The sequence below is a fragment of the Ascaphus truei genome, chromosome 22, assembly GCF_040206685.1.
Source record: "Ascaphus truei isolate aAscTru1 chromosome 22, aAscTru1.hap1, whole genome shotgun sequence".
NCBI lineage: Eukaryota > Metazoa > Chordata > Amphibia > Anura > Ascaphidae > Ascaphus > Ascaphus truei.
The window spans coordinates 4,508,069-4,528,452 of NC_134504.1; the positions used below are offsets into that span (position 1 = coordinate 4,508,069).

General features: G+C 49.3%; 1 protein-coding gene across 2 annotated transcripts in view; it reads left to right on the forward strand.

Moving 5' to 3' along the window:
* PIK3R5 (phosphoinositide-3-kinase regulatory subunit 5) overlaps positions 1-20,384 on the forward strand; it is a 65,046-nt gene that overhangs the window by 7,426 nt on the left and 37,236 nt on the right. Inside the window, exon 1 of one of the 2 annotated variants that reach the window (XM_075579698.1) lies at positions 6,742-7,499. The exons of the other annotated variant lie outside the window; for it this stretch is intronic. The gene's annotated coding sequence lies outside the window, so the exon portion shown is untranslated. Of the gene's footprint in view, positions 1-6,741; positions 7,500-20,384 lie in introns of those variants that run through there. 2 annotated transcript variants of the gene reach the window in all.

Here is a 20,384-nt window from a genome sequence, read left to right on the forward strand (position 1 = left end):
ACAGTATGGGAAGATAACCCTACGTCCTTAGCGGGCGTCACAGTATGGGAAGATAACCCTACGTCCTTAACGGGCGTCACAGTATGGGAGGATAACCCTACGTCCGTAACGGGCGTCACAGTATGGGAGGATAACCCTACGTCCTTAACGGGCGTCACAGTATGGGAGGATAACCCTACGTCCGTAACGGGCGTCACAGTATGGGGGGATAACCCTACGTCCGTAACGGGCGTCACAGTATGGGAGGATAACCCTACGTCCTTAACGGGCGTCACAGTATGGGGGGATAACCCTACGTCCTTAACGGGCGTCACAGTATGGGAGGATAACCCTACGTCCTTAACGGGCGTCACAGTATGGGAGGATAACCCTACGTCCTTAGCGGGCGTCACAGTATGGGGGGATAACCCTACGTCCTTAGCGGGCGTCACAGTATGGGAGGATAACCCTACGTCCTTAACGGGCGTCACAGTATGGGAGGATAACCCTACGTCCTTAGCGGGCGTCACAGTATGGGGGGATAACCCTACGTCCTTAACGGGCGTCACAGTATGGGGGGATAACCCTACGTCCTTAACGGGCGTCACAGTATGGGAGGATAACCCTACGTCCTTAGCGGGCGTCACAGTATGGGGGGATAACCCTACGTCCTTAACGGGCGTCACAGTATGGGGGGATAACCCTACGTCCTTAACGGGCGTCACAGTATGGGGGGATAACCCTACGTCCTTAACGGGCGTCACAGTATGGGAGGATAACCCTACGTCCTTAACGGGCGTCACAGTATGGGAGGATAACCCTACGTCCTTAGCGGGCGTCACAGTATGGGAGGATAACCCTACGTCCTTAACGGGCGTCACAGTATGGGGGGATAACCCTACGTCCTTAACGGGCGTCACAGTATGGGGGGATAACCCTACGTCCTTAACGGGCGTCACAGTATGGGGGGATAACCCTACGTCCGTAACGGGCGTCACAGTATGGGAAGATAACCCTACGTCCTTAACGGGCGTCACAGTATGGGAAGATAACCCTACGTCCTTAGCGGGCGTCACAGTATGGGAAGATAACCCTACGTCCTTAGCGGGCGTCACAGTATGGGAAGATAACCCTACGTCCTTAACGGGCGTCACAGTATGGGAAGATAACCCTACGTCCTTAGCGGGCGTCACAGTATGGGAAGATAACCCTACGTCCGTAACGGGCGTCACAGTATGGGAAGATAACCCTACGTCCGTAACGGGCGTCACAGTATGGGAAGATAACCCTACGTCCTTAACGGGCGTCACAGTATGGGAGGATAACCCTACGTCCTTAACGGGCGTCACAGTATGGGGGATAACCCTACGTCCTTAACGGGAGTCACAGTATGGGAGGATAACCCTACGTCCTTAACGGGCGTCACAGTATGGGAGGATAACCCTACGTCCGTAACGGGAGTCACAGTATGGGAGGATAACCCTACGTCCTTAACGGGCGTCACAGTATGGGAGGATAACCCTACGTCCTTAACGGGCGTCACAGTATGGGAGGATAACCCTACGTCCGTAACGGGCGTCACAGTATGGGGGGATAACCCTACGTCCTTAACGGGCGTCACAGTATGGGGGGATAACCCTACGTCCTTAACGGGCGTCACAGTATGGGAGGATAACCCTACGTCCGTAACGGGCGTCACAGTATGGGGGGATAACCCTACATCCTTAACGGGCGTCACAGTATGGGGGGATAACCCTACGTCCTTACCGGGCGTCACAGTATGGGGGGATAACCCTACGTCCTTAACGGGCGTCACAGTATGGGAGGATAACCCTACGTCCTTAACGGGCGTCACAGTATGGGAGGATAACCCTACGTCCTTAACGGGCGTCACAGTATGGGGGGATAACCCTACGTCCTTAACGGGCGTCACAGTATGGGAGGATAACCCTACGTCCTTAGCGGGCGTCACAGTATGGGGGATAACCCTACGTCCTTAACGGGCGTCACAGTATGGGGGGATAACCCTACGTCCTTAACGGGCGTCACAGTATGGGGGGATAACCCTACGTCCTTAGCGGGCGTCACAGTATGGGGGGATAACCCTACGTCCTTAACGGGCGTCACAGTATGGGGGGATAACCCTACGTCCTTAACGGGCGTCACAGTATGGGAGGATAACCCTACGTCCTTAGCGGGCGTCACAGTATGGGAAGATAACCCTACGTCCTTAACGGGCGTCACAGTATGGGGGGATAACCCTACGTCCTTAACGGGCGTCACAGTATGGGAGGATAACCCTACGTCCTTAGCGGGCGTCACAGTATGGGGGGATAACCCTACGTCCTTAACGGGCGTCACAGTATGGGAGGATAACCCTACGTCCTTAACGGGCGTCACAGTATGGGAAGATAACCCTACGTCCTTAACGGGCGTCACAGTATGGGGGGATAACCCTACGTCCTTAACGGGCGTCACAGTATGGGGGGATAACCCTACGTCCTTAGCGGGCGTCACAGTATGGGGGGATAACCCTACGTCCTTAACGGGCGTCACAGTATGGGGGGATAACCCTACGTCCTTAACGGGCGTCACAGTATGGGAAGATAACCCTACATCCTTAACGGGCGTCACAGTATGGGGGGATAACCCTACGTCCTTAGCGGGCGTCACAGTATGGGGGGATAATCCTACGTCCTTAACGGGCGTCACAGTATGGGGGGATAACCCTACGTCCTTAACGGGCGTCACAGTATGGGAAGATAACCCTACGTCCTTAACGGGCGTCACAGTATGGGAAGATAACCCTACGTCCTTAACGGGCGTCACAGTATGGGAGGATAACCCTACGTCCGTAACGGGCGTCACAGTATGGGAAGATAACCCTACGTCCTTAACGGGCGTCACAGTATGGGGGGATAACCCTACGTCCTTAACGGGCGTCACAGTATGGGGGGATAACCCTACGTCCTTAACGGGAGTCACAGTATGGGGGGATAACCCTACGTCCTTAACGGGCGTCACAGTATGGGGGGATAACCCTACGTCCTTAACGGGCGTCACAGTATGGGAAGATAACCCTACGTCCTTAACGGGCGTCACAGTATGGGGGGATAACCCTACGTCCGTAACGGGCGTCACAGTATGGGGGGATAACCCTACGTCCTTAACGGGCGTCACAGTATGGGGGGATAACCCTACGTCCTTAACGGGCGTCACAGTATGGGAAGATAACCCTACGTCCTTAACGGGCGTCACAGTATGGGAGGATAACCCTACGTCCTTAACGGGCGTCACAGTATGGGGGGATAACCCTACGTCCTTAACGGGCGTCACAGTATGGGGGGATAACCCTACGTACTTAACGGGCGTCACAGTATGGGGGGATAACCCTACGTCCTTAACGGGAGTCACAGTATGGGGGGATAACCCTACGTCCTTAACGGGCGTCACAGTATGGGAGGATAACCCTACGTCCTTAGCGGGCGTCACAGTATGGGGGGATAACCCTACGTCCTTAACGGGCGTCACAATATGGGAGGATAACCCTACGTCCTTAACGGGCGTCACAGTATGGGAGGATAACCCTACGTCCTTAGCGGGCGTCACAGTATGGGAGGATAACCCTACGTCCTTAACGGGCGTCACAGTATGGGGGGATAACCCTACGTCCTTAGCGGGCGTCACAGTATGGGGGGATAACCCTACGTCCTTAACGGGCGTCACAGTATGGGGGGATAACCCTACGTCCTTAACGGGCGTCACAGTATGGGAGGATAACCCTACGTCCTTAGCGGGCGTCACAGTATGGGGGGATAACCCTACGTCCTTAACGGGCGTCACAGTATGGGAGGATAACCCTACGTCCTTAACGGGCGTCACAGTATGGGGGGATAACCCTACGTCCTTAACGGGGGTCACAGTATGGGAGGATAACCCTACGTCCTTAACGGGCGTCACAGTATGGGGGGATAACCCTACGTCCTTAACGGGCGTCACAGTATGGGGGGATAACCCTACGTCCTTAACGGGGGTCACAGTATGGGAGGATAACCCTACGTCCTTAACGGGCGTCACAGTATGGGAGGATAACCCTACGTCCTTAACGGGCGTCACAGTATGGGAAGATAACCCTACGTCCTTAGCGGGCGTCACAGTATGGGAAGATAACCCTACGTCCGTAACGGGCGTCACAGTATGGGAAGATAACCCTACATCCTTAACGGGAGTCACAGTATGGGAGGATAACCCTACGTCCTTAGCGGGCGTCACAGTATGGGAGGATAACCCTACGTCCTTAACGGGCGTCACAGTATGGGGGGATAACCCTACGTCCGTAACGGGCGTCACAGTATGGGAGGATAACCCTACGTCCTTAACGGGCGTCACAGTATGGGGGGATAACCCTACGTCCTTAACGGGCGTCACAGTATGGGGGGATAACCCTACGTCCTTAACGGGCGTCACAGTATGGGGGGATAACCCTACGTCCTTAACGGGCGTCACAGTATGGGGGGATAACCCTACGTCCTTAACGGGCGTCACAGTATGGGAGGATAACCCTACGTCCTTAACGGGCGTCACAGTATGGGGGGATAACCCTACGTCCTTACCGGGCGTCACAGTATGGGAGGATAACCCTACGTCCTTAACGGGCGTCACAGTATGGGAGTATAACCCTACGTCCTTAACGGGCGTCACAGTATGGGGGGATAACCCTACGTCCTTAACGGGCGTCACAGTATGGGAGGATAACCCTACGTCCTTAACGGGCGTCACAGTATGGGAGTATAACCCTACGTCCTTAACGGGCGTCACAGTATGGGGGGATAACCCTACGTCCTTAACGGGCGTCACAGTATGGGAGGATAACCCTACGTCCTTAACAATTATGCGCTATTAAACCTCGCTAATGAGATGTGAAACCGCGGTGTTTTTACAGGTAATTAGCTTTGAGGATACATTTAACTTTAGGGAACATACTGTGTCGTCCGTCGCGGTTTTAGTTAGCGCCGTGTAAGGAGCCTGGATTCCACCGGGCTTTGTGGCGTATATATAGGGTGACCATATTTTCATATTTGTCCTGGGGAAAAGCGGGACAATTGCGCATGCGCGTACAATGAGCGCCGACTACGCATGCGCAGCTGGCAAGTTCCGATCACGCGTGTGCGGCCCGCACCAATAAAAACTGGGACAGTGGTCAGAAAAATCGAGACCCGGAACTAACGGCTATCCCGGGACGTCTGGTCGCTCTGCCCGTATAGGTTTCCGAATGTAGGCCCAAACAGCACACTATGGAAAATCCAGCAGGCAATGTTTCAGGTTGTTAGTGACTTATATCTGTACAAAGGGGTTCTCCACTCCAGGCCTCGACCCACCAACAGGTCAGGTTTTCAGCATATCCCAGCTTCAGCACAGGTGGCTCAGTCTTTGACTGAGCCACTGATTGAGCCACCTGTGCTGACGCGGGGACCGTTTGAGCCACCTGTGCTCTTATAACCGCTCCCTATAACTCCTCCCCTAACTGCTCCTATAACTCCTCCCCTAACTGCCCCTATAACTCCTCCCCTAACTGCTCCTATAACTCCTCCCCTAACTGCCCCTATAACTCCTCCCCTAACTGCTCCTATAACTCCTCCCCTAACTGCCCTATAACTCCTCCCCTAACTGCTCCTATAACTCCTCCCCTAACTGCCCCTATAAATCCTCCCCTAACTGCCCCTATAACTCCTCCCCTAACTGCTCCTATAACTCCTCCCCTAACTGCCCCTATAACTCCTCCCCTAACTGCCCCTATAACTCCTCCCCTAACTGCCCCTATAACTCCTCCCCTAACTGCTCCCTATAACCCCTCCCCTAACTGCCCCTATAACTCCTCCCCTAACTGCTCCTATAACTCCTCCCCTAACTGCTCCCTATAACCCCTCCCCTAACTGCTCCCTATAACCCCTCCCCTAACTGCTCCTATAACTACTCCCCTAACTGCCCCTATAACCCCTCCCCTAACTGCTCCCTATAACCCCTCCCCTAACTGCTCCCTATAACCCCTCCCCTAACTGCTCCTATAACTCCTCCCCTAACTGCTCCCTATAACCCCTCCCCTAACTGCTCCCTATAACTCCTCCCCTAACTGCTCCCTATAACCCCTCCCCTAACTGCCCCTATAACTCCTCCCCTAACTGCTCCCTATAACCCATCCCCTAACTGCCCCTATAACTCCTCCCCTAACTGCTCCCTATAACCCCTCCCCTAACTGCCCCTATAACTCCTCCCCTAACTGCTCCCTATAACCCCTCCCCTAACTGCTCCTATAACTCCTCCCCTAACTGCTCCCTATAACCCCTCCCCTAATTGCTCCCTATAACCCCTCCCCTAACTGCTCGTATAACTCCTCCCCTAACTGCTCCCTATAACTCCTCCCCTAACTGCCCCTATAACTCCTCCCCTAACTGCCCCTATAACTCCTCCCCTAACTGCCCCTATAACTCCTCCCCTAACTGCCCCTATAACTCCTCCCCTAACTGCTCCCTATAACCCCTCCCCTAACTGCCCCTATAACTCCTCCCCTAACTGCTCCTATAACTCCTCCCCTAACTGCTCCCTATAACCCCTCCCCTAACTGCTCCCTATAACCCCTCCCCTAACTGCTCCTATAACTACTCCCCTAACTGCCCCTATAACCCCTCCCCTAACTGCTCCCTATAACCCCTCCCCTAACTGCTCCCTATAACCCCTCCCCTAACTGCTCCCTATAACTCCTCCCCTAACTGCTCCCTATAACCCCTCCCCTAACTGCTCCCTATAACTCCTCCCCTAACTGCTCCCTATAACCCCTCCCCTAACTGCCCCTATAACTCCTCCCCTAACTGCTCCCTATAACTCCTCCCCTAACTGCTCCTATAACTCCTCCCCTAACTGCTCCCTATAACCCCTCCCCTAACTGCTCCTATAACTCCTCCCCTAACTGCTCCTATAACTCCTCCCCTAACTGCCCCTATAACTCCTCCCCTAACTGCTCCCTATAACCCCTCCCCTAACTGCCCCTATAACTCCTCCCCTAACTGCTCCCTATAACCCCTCCCCTAACTGCTCCTATAACTCCTCCCCTAACTGCCCCTATAACCCCTCCCCTAACTGCTCCCTATAACCCCTCCCCTAACTGCTCCTATAACTCCTCCCCTAACTGCTCCTATAACCCCTCCCCTAACTGCTCCCTATAAGCAGTCCCCAATTCACTCGGTGACCCAAAGCCTCACTATTCTTTCATGCGAAGTGATGGGAGATTCGGTGACGGTTTCAGCGCCATATTAAGCGCACGAGGCCCGTTTACAACTCTTCATACCGACCCCCATTGCATTTTCATGTGTCTTTTTTTGGTGGGGGTGAAGTCACTGGCCTTTGAAGTGGAAGTCTACATTTTTTTTGCGCCCAGTGCCAGCTGTGTGGGACCGTGGGGCGCGGCGGTTCCCGTTATCTCCATGGGCCCCTCCGTGTAGATGGCTAGCTCTGCGGGGCAGCGGGTAAGTCCTGCTCTCTGCCCTGTGGTGACCGCAGCGTGCAGACGCTGACGCTGCCTGTGGTCGGACCTCGTCTCAGTCACGGGTCTCATGATTCAGGGAGTGGAGGTTACGACACTCAGGATGTGTCTCGCCCGCTGGGAGAAAGCTGGGGGGAGCGTGTCATGTCGGGGAGAGGTCACAGGGTAAGGCCGCAGGAATAGCAGTGTCCCCAAGTGGTTGTGTAACGGGGACATGCGTTGACTGACTGATGGAATCGTTCATCTGCAGTGGCACGTACGTGGCACCCATTCTCACCCTCTAAACCCGGGGCTCTCAACTCCAGTCCCCCAGGGCCACCAACAGGTCAGGTTTTCAGGGTATCCCTGCTTCAGCACAGGTGGCTCAAGCAGAGGCTCAGTCAAAGACTGAGCCTCTGCTTGAGCCACCTATGCTGAAGCAGGGATATCCTCAAAACCTGACCTGTTGGGGGGTCATGAGGACTGAAGTTGAGAACCTCTGATCTAAACAGTGGACAAAGTAGCTCGATGTCCTGTTGTCACCGTGCTGTTGGGAGTGACAAACTGGGCGGCCATTGGCTCCTTCTAACTCTGCGTCACCCTCTCGCTGGAGAGAGAGACTGGATAGGACATGTCTCTCTATCCCAGGTGTTCCCCGCCTTTATCACACAGCGCACCCCATCCTAGAAATTAATTTGCTCTGGGAACCCTTAATTAATAAACTTTATCGCCGACCCATCAGCCTATCGCTGGCACTGTGACAGATCCCAGGCAGTATAGTGTCCTGAGCTCGTGGGGGGCACACACGCTTGGTAATCCACCCAAACCGCCCCTCGGTGTGTGCAGGCAGCATGGTGGGGGGTATAGCCGTCACTGTCCATTGTCACACCCCACAATGCCTTGCTGCTGTGGATGCAAAGCATTGTGGGAATCTCCTGCTTTAAGTGACAGCCACACCCCTCACGCTAAGGTGCATTTGGGGTACGCGGGACCCCGCTATACTGCCTGGGGTCCGCCATTGCAGATATTTTTGGCAAACCCCTTAAAGACACCTCACGCATCCCCTGTTGGGAAACCCTGCTCTATCCCTACGTAGGGTGACAAAGTGACACAGTGTCGCAAACATGGGCGTCTGCTCTAAGGAGCCCACCTTCCCAGGAGAAATCTCTTCAACCAATAGGATGCAATCTTCCCGCCTGGGGATTAAAAATGTCCGCTCGGCCAACTTCTCGATTCCCCTTTTGAGATTATTTCTGTGGTGGGCTCCTGATGACGGACACTGTGTCTGAAAAGAGACAGATAACGGGGGGAGAGAGAGAGAGAGGGTGAGGAGTAAAGATGGTGGAGAGGCCTCTGGAAGACGGAGAGCGGAACCAGATGGTCTAGGCCCCCCTGGAAAATATACACCTCTTGGTTCCAAATACACCGTCTTGATGCAGTCGCTATAGCAGAGTTTCAGCCCTCACCTGTCTCCCGCTCCCCCTCCCCCCGCTACCCCCCCCCCCCCCCCGCCTCTCAGCACCACAAATTCCGTCTTGTGGCCGCGACGCTTTGTCTTCCACAAACTCCACACGTTGATCTTTTCTACGAATTGGAGACCAGTTTGAGTCACAACAGGAAACCTCGATCCTTCAGAGCGCACGTTCGCCGTGCGTGAGGCGAGGGCGGCGATGTTTCACCGAGAGCGAAAGTTAAATAAAAATGAGGAAAACAATTCAACTCAAGGGGGTTACAACACCTGGAGTGTGGCCAACTCTTGTAATATCCCAAAACGGGGAGGTTCCCCCAAAATAAGTTTGTACGTCCCTACTCACAAGTCCTAAGTATTTTTATTAGTGTAGCCAGGTATCCCCTGGGTTACTAATCTGCCCTACCTAACATGTAAGCCCTGGTACCAGCGCAGGCAGTGTTGGGGTCAAATCTATGCTCTTGCTGCTGCAGCAGTAAACAACTCCCTTGAGTGACAGGGGGGGGTGGGCCTAAGGCCTTGGTACTGCCCTATCAGTGGCTCCGACCTTGAACCCTCCCCTGGGTACAAAAGGGGCTGCAGATCTAAATTTAGAGAGATCCCCTCCCTCGGGGAAGTGGGAGAGAATTCCCTCCCTTGGGGGAGAGGGAACAGCTACCCCACATTCCACCAGGGGATATGGGAGTCAGGGATAGACCTTTGGGGCCCCAAGCCCTGGGGGGTGAGTCCAGGGATAAAGAGAGCAGCAAGCTGCGAGGTGATCTTCTGCTGGGTTATGTAGGGTCATTGGGAGTGAGTCTCTCATGCTGAGAAATGTATGCTGATGTATGCTGTGTACGGATGCACACAGAAGCTCATAGGGGGTCCATGTTACAATGGATTTGAAGCAAAAGGTGACACTGTGTGCTCATTTACATGTCATTACCCAGAATCCCTGGCTGCAGTGGAAGCATCGTATACTAAGAGATAATGGGGCAGGGCAGGGTTGTGCACCTGTTGGAGACGTGCGAGTGTGCCCACACGTGGGATTTCTGTGTGCTATTAGGAACAGCAGAGAAAACAACGTTTCGGCTCCCACCCGCACCTTTCCTCGGGTTAACACTCGACAGTAAAGGTGCAGGTACGCCTGCGCGCACATCCAGGCGCACGCCCAGTATTCCATTATATCTCTGCCGCCAAGAGGGACCAGAGCGTCATCACAACAGTTCCAGAAAGTGGAAGCGCGAGGCGCAGCGAGCAGCGAAGCGATGCCGGGACCAGGCGATGGGTCATTGGTCGCTGTATGTCTTTCCCTAATTCTGCGTCTTCACTAATATGTTTTTTGATGGGACGTATACTTATTCCCCGCGTATGCTTTACTAAAGGGGGGCTCCAGCCCCTCCACCCCCGACAGGCCAGGTTTTCAGGATATCCCTGCTGCAGCATAGGTGGCTCAATCAGTCCCTGCTTCAGCGCAGGTGGCCCAATCAGTCCCTGCTTCAGCACAGCTGGCTCAGTCGAATATTCTTCAACCGGGGATCACCGTTAGAAATTCTCCGATGTTTCCGAATACTATTTCTAATGTATTTGGACGTGGCGCTGTACGTGGCTGCAGATAATACCGTGGACGGGCTGTGTGGTAGTGTCGCTGAGGCATTTTTTTAATCCATTAATTCAGAGCTGTCGAAGTTTGTAACTTTTTTTAATGTGAGTACAACGTCACGCAGACAATGTGCCTGTAACAGTGTCATCTCACGGGCTCTAGTGCAGGAGGGTGATCCTATTAAATCGTAGTGCAGGAGGGTGATCCTATTAAATCGTAGTGCAGGAGGGTGATCCTATTAAATCGTAGTGCAAGAGGGTGATCCTATTAAATCGTAGTGCAAGAGGGTGATCCTATTAAAGCGTAGTGCAGGAGGGTGATCCTATTAAATCGTAGTGCAGGAGGGTGATCCTATTAAATCGTAGTGCAAGAGGGTGATCCTAATAAATCGTAGTGCAAGAGGGTGATGCTATTAAATCGTAGTGCAAGAGGGTGATCCTATTAAAGCGTAGTGCAGGAGGGTGATCCTATTAAATCGTAGTGCAAGAGGGTGATCCTATTAAATCGTAGTGCAAGAGGGTGATCCTATTAAATCGTAGTGCAAGAGGGTGATCCTATTAAATCGTAGTGCAGGAGGGTGATCCTATTAAATCGTAGTGCAGGAGGGTGATCCTATTAAATCGTAGTGCAGGAGGGTGATCCTATTAAATCGTAGTGCAAGAGGGTGATCCTAATAAATCGTAGTGCAAGAGGGTGATCCTATTAAATCGTAGTGCAAGAGGGTGATCCTATTAAAGCGTAGTGCAGGAGGGTGATCCTATTAAATCGTAGTGCAAGAGGGTGATCCTATTAAATCGTAGTGCAAGAGGGTGATCCTATTAAATCGTAGTGCAAGAGGGTGATCCTATTAAATCGTAGTGCAGGAGGGTGATCCTATTAAATCGTAGTGCAGGAGGGTGATCCTATTAAATCGTAGTGCAAGAGGGTGATCCTAATAAATCGTAGTGCAAGAGGGTGATGCTATTAAATCGTAGTGCAAGAGGGTGATCCTATTAAATCGTAGTGCAAGAGGGTGATCCTATTAAATCGTAGTGCAGGAGGGTGATCCTATTAAATCGTAGTGCAGGAGGGTGATCCTATTAAATCGTAGTGCAAGAGGGTGATCCTATTAAATCGTAGTGCAAGAGGGTGATCCTATTAAATCGTAGTGCAGGAGGGTGATCCTATTAAATCGTAGTGCAGGAGGGTGATCCTATTAAATCGTAGTGCAGGAGGGTGATCCTATTAAATCGTAGTGCAAGAGGGTGATCCTAATAAATCGTAGTGCAAGAGGGTGATCCTATTAAATCGTAGTGCAAGAGGGTGATCCTATTAAAGCGTAGTGCAGGAGGGTGATCCTATTAAATCGTAGTGCAAGAGGGTGATCCTATTAAATCGTAGTGCAAGAGGGTGATCCTATTAAATCGTAGTGCAAGAGGGTGATCCTATTAAATCGTAGTGCAGGAGGGTGATCCTATTAAATCGTAGTGCAGGAGGGTGATCCTATTAAATCGTAGTGCAAGAGGGTGATCCTAATAAATCGTAGTGCAAGAGGGTGATGCTATTAAATCGTAGTGCAAGAGGGTGATCCTATTAAATCGTAGTGCAAGAGGGTGATCCTATTAAATCGTAGTGCAGGAGGGTGATCCTATTAAATCGTAGTGCAGGAGGGTGATCCTATTAAATCGTAGTGCAAGAGGGTGATCCTATTAAATCGTAGTGCAAGAGGGTGATCCTATTAAAGCGTAGTGGAGGAGGGTGATCCTATTAAATCGTAGTGGAAGAGGGAGATCCTATTAAAGCGTTGTGTAAGAGGGTGATCCTATTAAAGCGTAGTGTAAGAGGGTGATCCTATTAGCCTAGTGTAAGAGGGCGATCCTATTAAAGCCTAGTGTAAGAGGGTGATCCTATTAAAGCGTAGTGTAAGAGGGTGATCCTATTAAAGCGTAGTGTAAGAGGGTGATCCTATTAGCCTAGTGTAAGAGGGAGATCCTATTAGCCTAGTGTAAGAGGGTGATCCTATTAGCCTAGTGTAAGAGGGAGATCCTATTAAATCGTAGTGCAAGAGGGTGATCCTATTAAATCGTAGTGCAAGAGGGTGATCCTATTAAACCTAGTGTAAGAGGGAGATCCTATTAAAGCGTAGTGTGAGGGTGATCCTATTAAATCTTAGTGTAAGAGGGTGATCCTATTAAAGCCTAGTGTAAGAGGGTGATCCTATTAAAGCCTAGTGTGAGAGGGTGATCCTATTAAACCTAGTGTAAGAGGGTGATCCTATTAAACCTAGTGTGAGAGGGTGATCCTATTAAACCTAGTGTGAGAGGGTGATCCTATTAAAGCGTAGTGTAAGAGGGTGATCCTATTAAAGCGTAGTGTAAGAGGGAGATCCTATTAAACCTAGTGTAAGAGGGTGATCCTATTAAACCTAGTGTGAGAGGGTGATCCTATTAAACCTAGTGTGAGAGGGTGATCCTATTAAAGCGTAGTGTAAGAGGGTGATCCTATTAAACCTAGTGTGAGAGGGTGATCCTATTAAAGCCTAGTGTAAGAGGGTGATCCTATTAAAGCCTAGTGTGAGAGGGTGATCCTATTAAACCTAGTGTAAGAGGGTGATCCTATTATAGCGTAGTGTGAGAGGGGGATCCTATTAAAGCGTAGTGTGAGAGGGTGATCCTATTAAAGCGTAGTGTGAGAGGGTGATCCTATTAAAGCGTAGTGTAAGAGGGAGATCCTATGAAAGCGTAGTGTGAGAGGGTGATCCTATTAAAGCGTAGTGTGAGAGGGTGATCCTATTAAAGCCTAGTGCAAGAGGGTGATCCTATTAAAACGTAGTGTGAGAGGGTGATCCTATTAAAGCGTAGTGTAAGAGGGAGATCCTATTAAAGCGTAGTGTGAGAGGGTGATCCTATTAAAGCGTAGTGTGAGAGGGAGATCCTATTAAAGCGTAGTGTGAGAGGGTGATCCTATTAAACCTAGTGTGAGAGGGAGATCCTATTAAAGCATAGTGTGAGAGGGGGATCATATTAAAGCATAGTGTAAGAGGGTGATCCTATTAAAGCCTAGTGTAAGAGGGTGATCCTGTTAAAGCGTAGTGTGAGAGGGTGATCCTATTAAAGCGTAGTGTGAGAGGGTGATCCTATTAAACCTAGTGTAAGAGGGTGATCCTATTAAACCTAGTGTAAGAGGGTGATCCTATTAACGCGTAGTGTACGAGGGTGATCCTATTAAATCGTAGTGTAAGAGGGTGATCCTATTAAAGCGTAGTGTGAGAGGGAGATCCTATTAAAGCATAGTGTAAGAGGGTGATCCTATTAAAGCGTAGTGTGAGAGGGTGATCCTATTAAAGCGTAGTGTGAGAGGGTGATCCTATTAAAGCGTAGTGTAAGAGGGTGATCCTATTAAAGCGTAGTGTGAGAGGGTGATCCTATTAAAGCGTAGTGTGATAGGGTGATTCTATTAAAGCCTAGTGTGAGAGGGTGATCCTATTAAAGCGTAGTGTGAGAGGGAGATCCTATTAAAGCGTAGTGTGAGAGGGGGATCCTATTAAAGCGTAGTGTAAGAGGGTGATCCTATTAAAGCCTAGTGTGAGAGGGAGATCCTATTAAAGCGTAGTGTGAGAGGGGGATCCTATTAAAGCGTAGTGTGAGAGGGTGATCCTATTAAAGCGTAGTGTGAGAGGGAGATCCTATTAAAGCGTAGTGTGAGAGGGAGATCCTATTAAAGCGTAGTGTGAGAGGGAGATCCTATTAAAGCGTAGTGTGAGAGGGAGATCCTATTAAAGCGTAGTGTGAGAGGGAGATCCTATTAAAGCGTAGTGTGAGAGGGGGATCCTATTAAAGCGTAGTGTGAGAGGGAGATCCTATTAAATCGTAGTGTAAGAGGGTGATCCTATTAAAGCGTAGTGTGAGAGGGTGATCCTATTAAAGCGTAGTGTGAGGGTGATCCTATTAAAGCGTAGTGTGAGAGGGTGATCCTATTAAAGCGTAGTGTAAGAGGGTGATCATATTAAAGCGTAGTGTGAGAGGGTGATCCTATTAAAGCGTAGTGTGAGAGGGTGATCCTATTAAAGCGTAGTGTGAGAGGGTGATCCTATTAAAGCGTAGTGTGAGGGTGATCCTATTAAAGCGTAGTGTGAGAGGGTGATCCTATTAAAGCGTAGTGTGAGGGTGATCCTATTAAAGCGTAGTGTGAGAGGGTGATCCTATTAAAGCGTAGTGTGAGAGGGTGATCCTATTAAAGCGTAGTGTGAGAGGGTGATCCTATTAAAGCGTAGTGTGAGAGGGTGATCCTTTTAAAGCGTAGTGTGAGAGGGTGATCCTATTAAAGCGTAGTGTGAGAGGGGGATCCTATTAAAGCGTAGTGTGAGAGGGAGATCCTATTAAAGCGTAGTGTAAGAGGGTGATCCTATTAAAGCGTAGTGTGAGAGGGTGATCCTATTAAAGCGTAGTGTGAGAGGGTGATCCTATTAAAGCGTAGTGTGAGAGGGTGATCCTATTAAAGCGTAGTGTGAGAGGGGGATCCTATTAAAGCGTAGTGTGAGAGGGTGATCCTATTAAAGCGTAGTGTGAGAGGGTGATCCTATTAAAGCGTAGTGTGAGAGGGTGATCCTATTAAAGCGTAGTGTGAGAGGGTGATCCTATTAAAGCGTAGTGTAAGAGGGTGATCCTATTAAAGCGTAGTGTGAGGGAGATCCTATTAAAGCGTAGTGTGAGGGAGATCCTATTAAAGCGTAGTGTGAGAGGGTGATCCTATTAAAGCGTAGTGTGAGAGGGAGATCCTATTAAAGCGTAGTGTGAGAGGGTGATCCTATTAAAGCGTAGTGTGAGAGGGAGATCCTATTAAAGCGTAGTGTGAGAGGGAGATCCTATTAAAGTGTAGTGTAAGAGGGTGATTCTTTTAAAGCGTAGTGTGAGAGGGGGATCCTATTAAAGCGTAGTGTGAGAGGGTGATCCTATTAAAGCGTAGTGTGAGAGGGAGATCCTATTAAAGCGTAGTGTGAGAGGGAGATCCTATTAAAGCGTAGTGTGAGAGGGAGATCCTATTAAAGCGTAGTGTGAGGGGGATCCTATTAAAGCGTAGTGTGAGAGGGAGATCCTATTAAAGCGTAATGTGAGAGGGAGATCCTATTAAAGCGTAGTGTGAGGGTGATCCTATTAAAGCGTAGTGTGAGAGGGTGATCCTATTAAAGCGTAGTGTGAGAGGGAGATCCTATTAAAGCGTAATGTGAGAGGGAGATCCTATTAAAGCGTAGTGTGAGAGGGGGATCCTATTAAAGCGTAGTGTGAGAGGGTGATCCTATTAAAGCGTAGTGTGAGAGGGGGATCCTATTAAAGCGTAGTGTGAGAGGGTGATCCTATTAAAGCGTAGTGTGAGAGGGGGATCCTATTAAAGCGTAGTGTGAGAGGGAGATCCTATTAAAGCGTAGTGTGAGAGGGGGATCCTATTAAAGCGTAGTGTGAGAGGGAGATCCTATTAAAGCGTAGTGTGAGAGGGTGATCCTATTAAAGCGTAGTGTGAGAGGGAGATCCTATTAAAGCGTAGTGTGAGAGGGTGATCCTATTAAAGCGTAGTGTGAGAGGGAGATCCTATTAAAGCGTAGTGTGAGAGGGTGATCCTATTAAAGCGTAGTGTGAGAGGGTGATCCTATTAAAGCGTAGTGTGAGAGGGTGATCCTATTAAAGCGTAGTGTGAGAGGGAGATCCTATTAAAGCGTAGTGTGAGAGGGGGATCCTATTAAAGCGTAGTGTGAGAGGGTGATCCTATTAAAGCGTAATGTGAGAGGGAGATCCTATTAAAGCGTAGTGTGAGAGGGTGATCCTATTAAAGCGTAGTGTGAGAGGGAGATCCTATTAAAGCGTAGTGTGAGAGGGTGATCCTATTAAAGCGTAGTGTGAGAGGGAGATCCTATTAAAGCGTAGTGTGAGAGGGGGATCCTATTAAAGCGTAGTGTGAGAGGGTGATCCTATTAAAGCGTAGTGTAAGAGGGTGATCCTATTAAACCTAGTGTGAGAGGGTGATCCTATTAAAGCGTAGTGTAAGAGGGTGATCCTATTAAAGCGTAGTGTAAGAGGGAGATCCTATTAAACCTAGTGTAAGAGGGTGATCCTATTAAACCTAGTGTGAGAGGGTGATCCTATTAAACCTAGTGTGAGAGGGTGATCCTATTAAAGCGTAGTGTAAGAGGGTGATCCTATTAAACCTAGTGTGAGAGGGTGATCCTATTAAAGCCTAGTGTAAGAGGGTGATCCTATTAAAGCCTAGTGTGAGAGGGTGATCCTATTAAACCTAGTGTAAGAGGGTGATCCTATTATAGCGTAGTGTGAGAGGGGGATCCTATTAAAGCGTAGTGTGAGAGGGTGATCCTATTAAAGCGTAGTGTGAGAGGGTGATCCTATTAAAGCGTAGTGTAAGAGGGAGATCCTATGAAAGCGTAGTGTGAGAGGGTGATCCTATTAAAGCGTAGTGTGAGAGGGTGATCCTATTAAAGCCTAGTGCAAGAGGGTGATCCTATTAAAACGTAGTGTGAGAGGGTGATCCTATTAAAGCGTAGTGTAAGAGGGAGATCCTATTAAAGCGTAGTGTGAGAGGGTGATCCTATTAAAGCGTAGTGTGAGAGGGAGATCCTATTAAAGCGTAGTGTGAGAGGGTGATCCTATTAAACCTAGTGTGAGAGGGAGATCCTATTAAAGCATAGTGTGAGAGGGGGATCATATTAAAGCATAGTGTAAGAGGGTGATCCTATTAAAGCCTAGTGTAAGAGGGTGATCCTGTTAAAGCGTAGTGTGAGAGGGTGATCCTATTAAAGCGTAGTGTGAGAGGGTGATCCTATTAAACCTAGTGTAAGAGGGTGATCCTATTAAACCTAGTGTAAGAGGGTGATCCTATTAAAGCGTAGTGTACGAGGGTGATCCTATTAAATCGTAGTGTAAGAGGGTGATCCTATTAAAGCGTAGTGTGAGAGGGAGATCCTATTAAAGCATAGTGTAAGAGGGTGATCCTATTAAAGCGTAGTGTGAGAGGGTGATCCTATTAAAGCGTAGTGTGAGAGGGTGATCCTATTAAAGCGTAGTGTAAGAGGGTGATCCTATTAAAGCGTAGTGTGAGAGGGTGATCCTATTAAAGCGTAGTGTGATAGGGTGATTCTATTAAAGCCTAGTGTGAGAGGGTGATCCTATTAAAGCCTAGGGTGAGGGGGAGATCCTATTAAAGCGTAGTGTGAGAGGGGGATCCTATTAAAGCGTAGTGTAAGAGGGTGATCCTATTAAAGCCTAGTGTGAGAGGGAGATCCTATTAAAGCGTAGTGTGAGAGGGGGATCCTATTAAAGCGTAGTGTGAGAGGGTGATCCTATTAAAGCGTAGTGTGAGAGGGAGATCCTATTAAAGCGTAGTGTGAGAGGGAGATCCTATTAAAGCGTAGTGTGAGAGGGAGATCCTATTAAAGCGTAGTGTGAGAGGGAGATCCTATTAAAGCGTAGTGTGAGAGGGAGATCCTATTAAAGCGTAGTGTGAGAGGGGGATCCTATTAAAGCGTAGTGTGAGAGGGAGATCCTATTAAATCGTAGTGTAAGAGGGTGATCCTATTAAAGCGTAGTGTGAGAGGGTGATCCTATTAAAGCGTAGTGTGAGGGTGATCCTATTAAAGCGTAGTGTGAGAGGGTGATCCTATTAAAGCGTAGTGTAAGAGGGTGATCATATTAAAGCGTAGTGTGAGAGGGTGATCCTATTAAAGCGTAGTGTGAGAGGGTGATCCTATTAAAGCGTAGTGTGAGAGGGTGATCCTATTAAAGCGTAGTGTGAGGGTGATCCTATTAAAGCGTAGTGTGAGAGGGTGATCCTATTAAAGCGTAGTGTGAGGGTGATCCTATTAAAGCGTAGTGTGAGAGGGTGATCCTATTAAAGCGTAGTGTGAGAGGGTGATCCTATTAAAGCGTAGTGTGAGAGGGTGATCCTATTAAAGCGTAGTGTGAGAGGGTGATCCTATTAAAGCGTAGTGTGAGAGGGTGATCCTATTAAAGCGTAGTGTGAGAGGGGGATCCTATTAAAGCCTAGTGTGAGAGGGAGATCCTATTAAAGCGTAGTGTAAGAGGGTGATCCTATTAAAGCGTAGTGTGAGAGGGTGATCCTATTAAAGCGTAGTGTGAGAGGGTGATCCTATTAAAGCGTAGTGTGAGAGGGTGATCCTATTAAAGCGTAGTGTGAGAGGGGGATCCTATTAAAGCGTAGTGTGAGAGGGTGATCCTATTAAAGCGTAGTGTGAGAGGGTGATCCTATTAAAGCGTAGTGTGAGAGGGTGATCCTATTAAAGCGTAGTGTGAGAGGGTGATCCTATTAAAGCGTAGTGTAAGAGGGTGATCCTATTAAAGCGTAGTGTGAGGGAGATCCTATTAAAGCGTAGTGTGAGGGAGATCCTATTAAAGCGTAGTGTGAGAGGGTGATCCTATTAAAGCGTAGTGTGAGAGGGAGATCCTATTAAAGCGTAGTGTGAGGGGGTGATCCTATTAAAGCGTAGTGTGAGAGGGAGATCCTATTAAAGCGTAGTGTGAGAGGGAGATCCTATTAAAGTGTAGTGTAAGAGGGTGATCCTATTAAAGCGTAGTGTGAGAGGGGGATCCTATTAAAGCGTAGTGTGAGAGGGTGATCCTATTAAAGCGTAGTGTGAGAGGGAGATCCTATTAAAGCGTAGTGTGAGAGGGAGATCCTATTAAAGCGTAGTGTGAGAGGGAGATCCTATTAAAGCGTAGTGTGAGGGGGATCCTATTAAAGCGTAGTGTGAGAGGGAGATCCTATTAAAGCGTAATGTGAGAGGGAGATCCTATTAAAGCGTAGTGTGAGGGTGATCCTATTAAAGCGTAGTGTGAGAGGGTGATCCTATTAAAGCGTAGTGTGAGAGGGAGATCCTATTAAAGCGTAATGTGAGAGGGAGATCCTATTAAAGCGTAGTGTGAGAGGGGGATCCTATTAAAGCGTAGTGTGAGAGGGTGATCCTATTAAAGCGTAGTGTGAGAGGGTGATCCTATTAAAGCGTAGTGTGAGAGGGGGATCCTATTAAAGCGTAGTGTGAGAGGGTGATCCTATTAAAGCGTAGTGTGAGAGGGGGATCCTATTAAAGCGTAGTGTGAGAGGGAGATCCTATTAAAGCGTAGTGTGAGAGGGGGATCCTATTAAAGCGTAGTGTGAGAGGGAGATCCTATTAAAGCGTAGTGTGAGAGGGTGATCCTATTAAAGCGTAGTGTGAGAGGGAGATCCTATTAAAGCGTAGTGTGAGAGGGTGATCCTATTAAAGCGTAGTGTGAGAGGGTGATCCTATTAAAGCGTAGTGTGAGAGGGTGATCCTATTAAAGCGTAGTGTGAGAGGGAGATCCTATTAAAGCGTAGTGTGAGAGGGGGATCCTATTAAAGCGTAGTGTGAGAGGGTGATCCTATTAAAGCGTAATGTGAGAGGGAGATCCTATTAAAGCGTAGTGTGAGAGGGTGATCCTATTAAAGCGTAGTGTGAGAGGGAGATCCTATTAAAGCGTAGTGTGAGAGGGTGATCCTATTAAAGCGTAGTGTGAGAGGGAGATCCTATTAAAGCGTAGTGTGAGAGGGGGATCCTATTAAAGCGTAGTGTGAGAGGGTGATCCTATTAAAGCGTAGTGTGAGAGGGGGATCCTATTAAAGCCTAATTACAAGTCTAAAAGCCACTTGTGTGTGGCCTGTGTCACCTGCTGTGTCCCCCCGGGAGAGTGTGTGTTATTGTGTTTGTCCTGGGGAAGGGGATATATAGCATTGTGTAAAGTGAGGTTATATTTCCTACGGCTGGAGGCGAGAGCGGAAAAATGAAAGGACCGCTAACATCTACAATATATATATACTCTGTC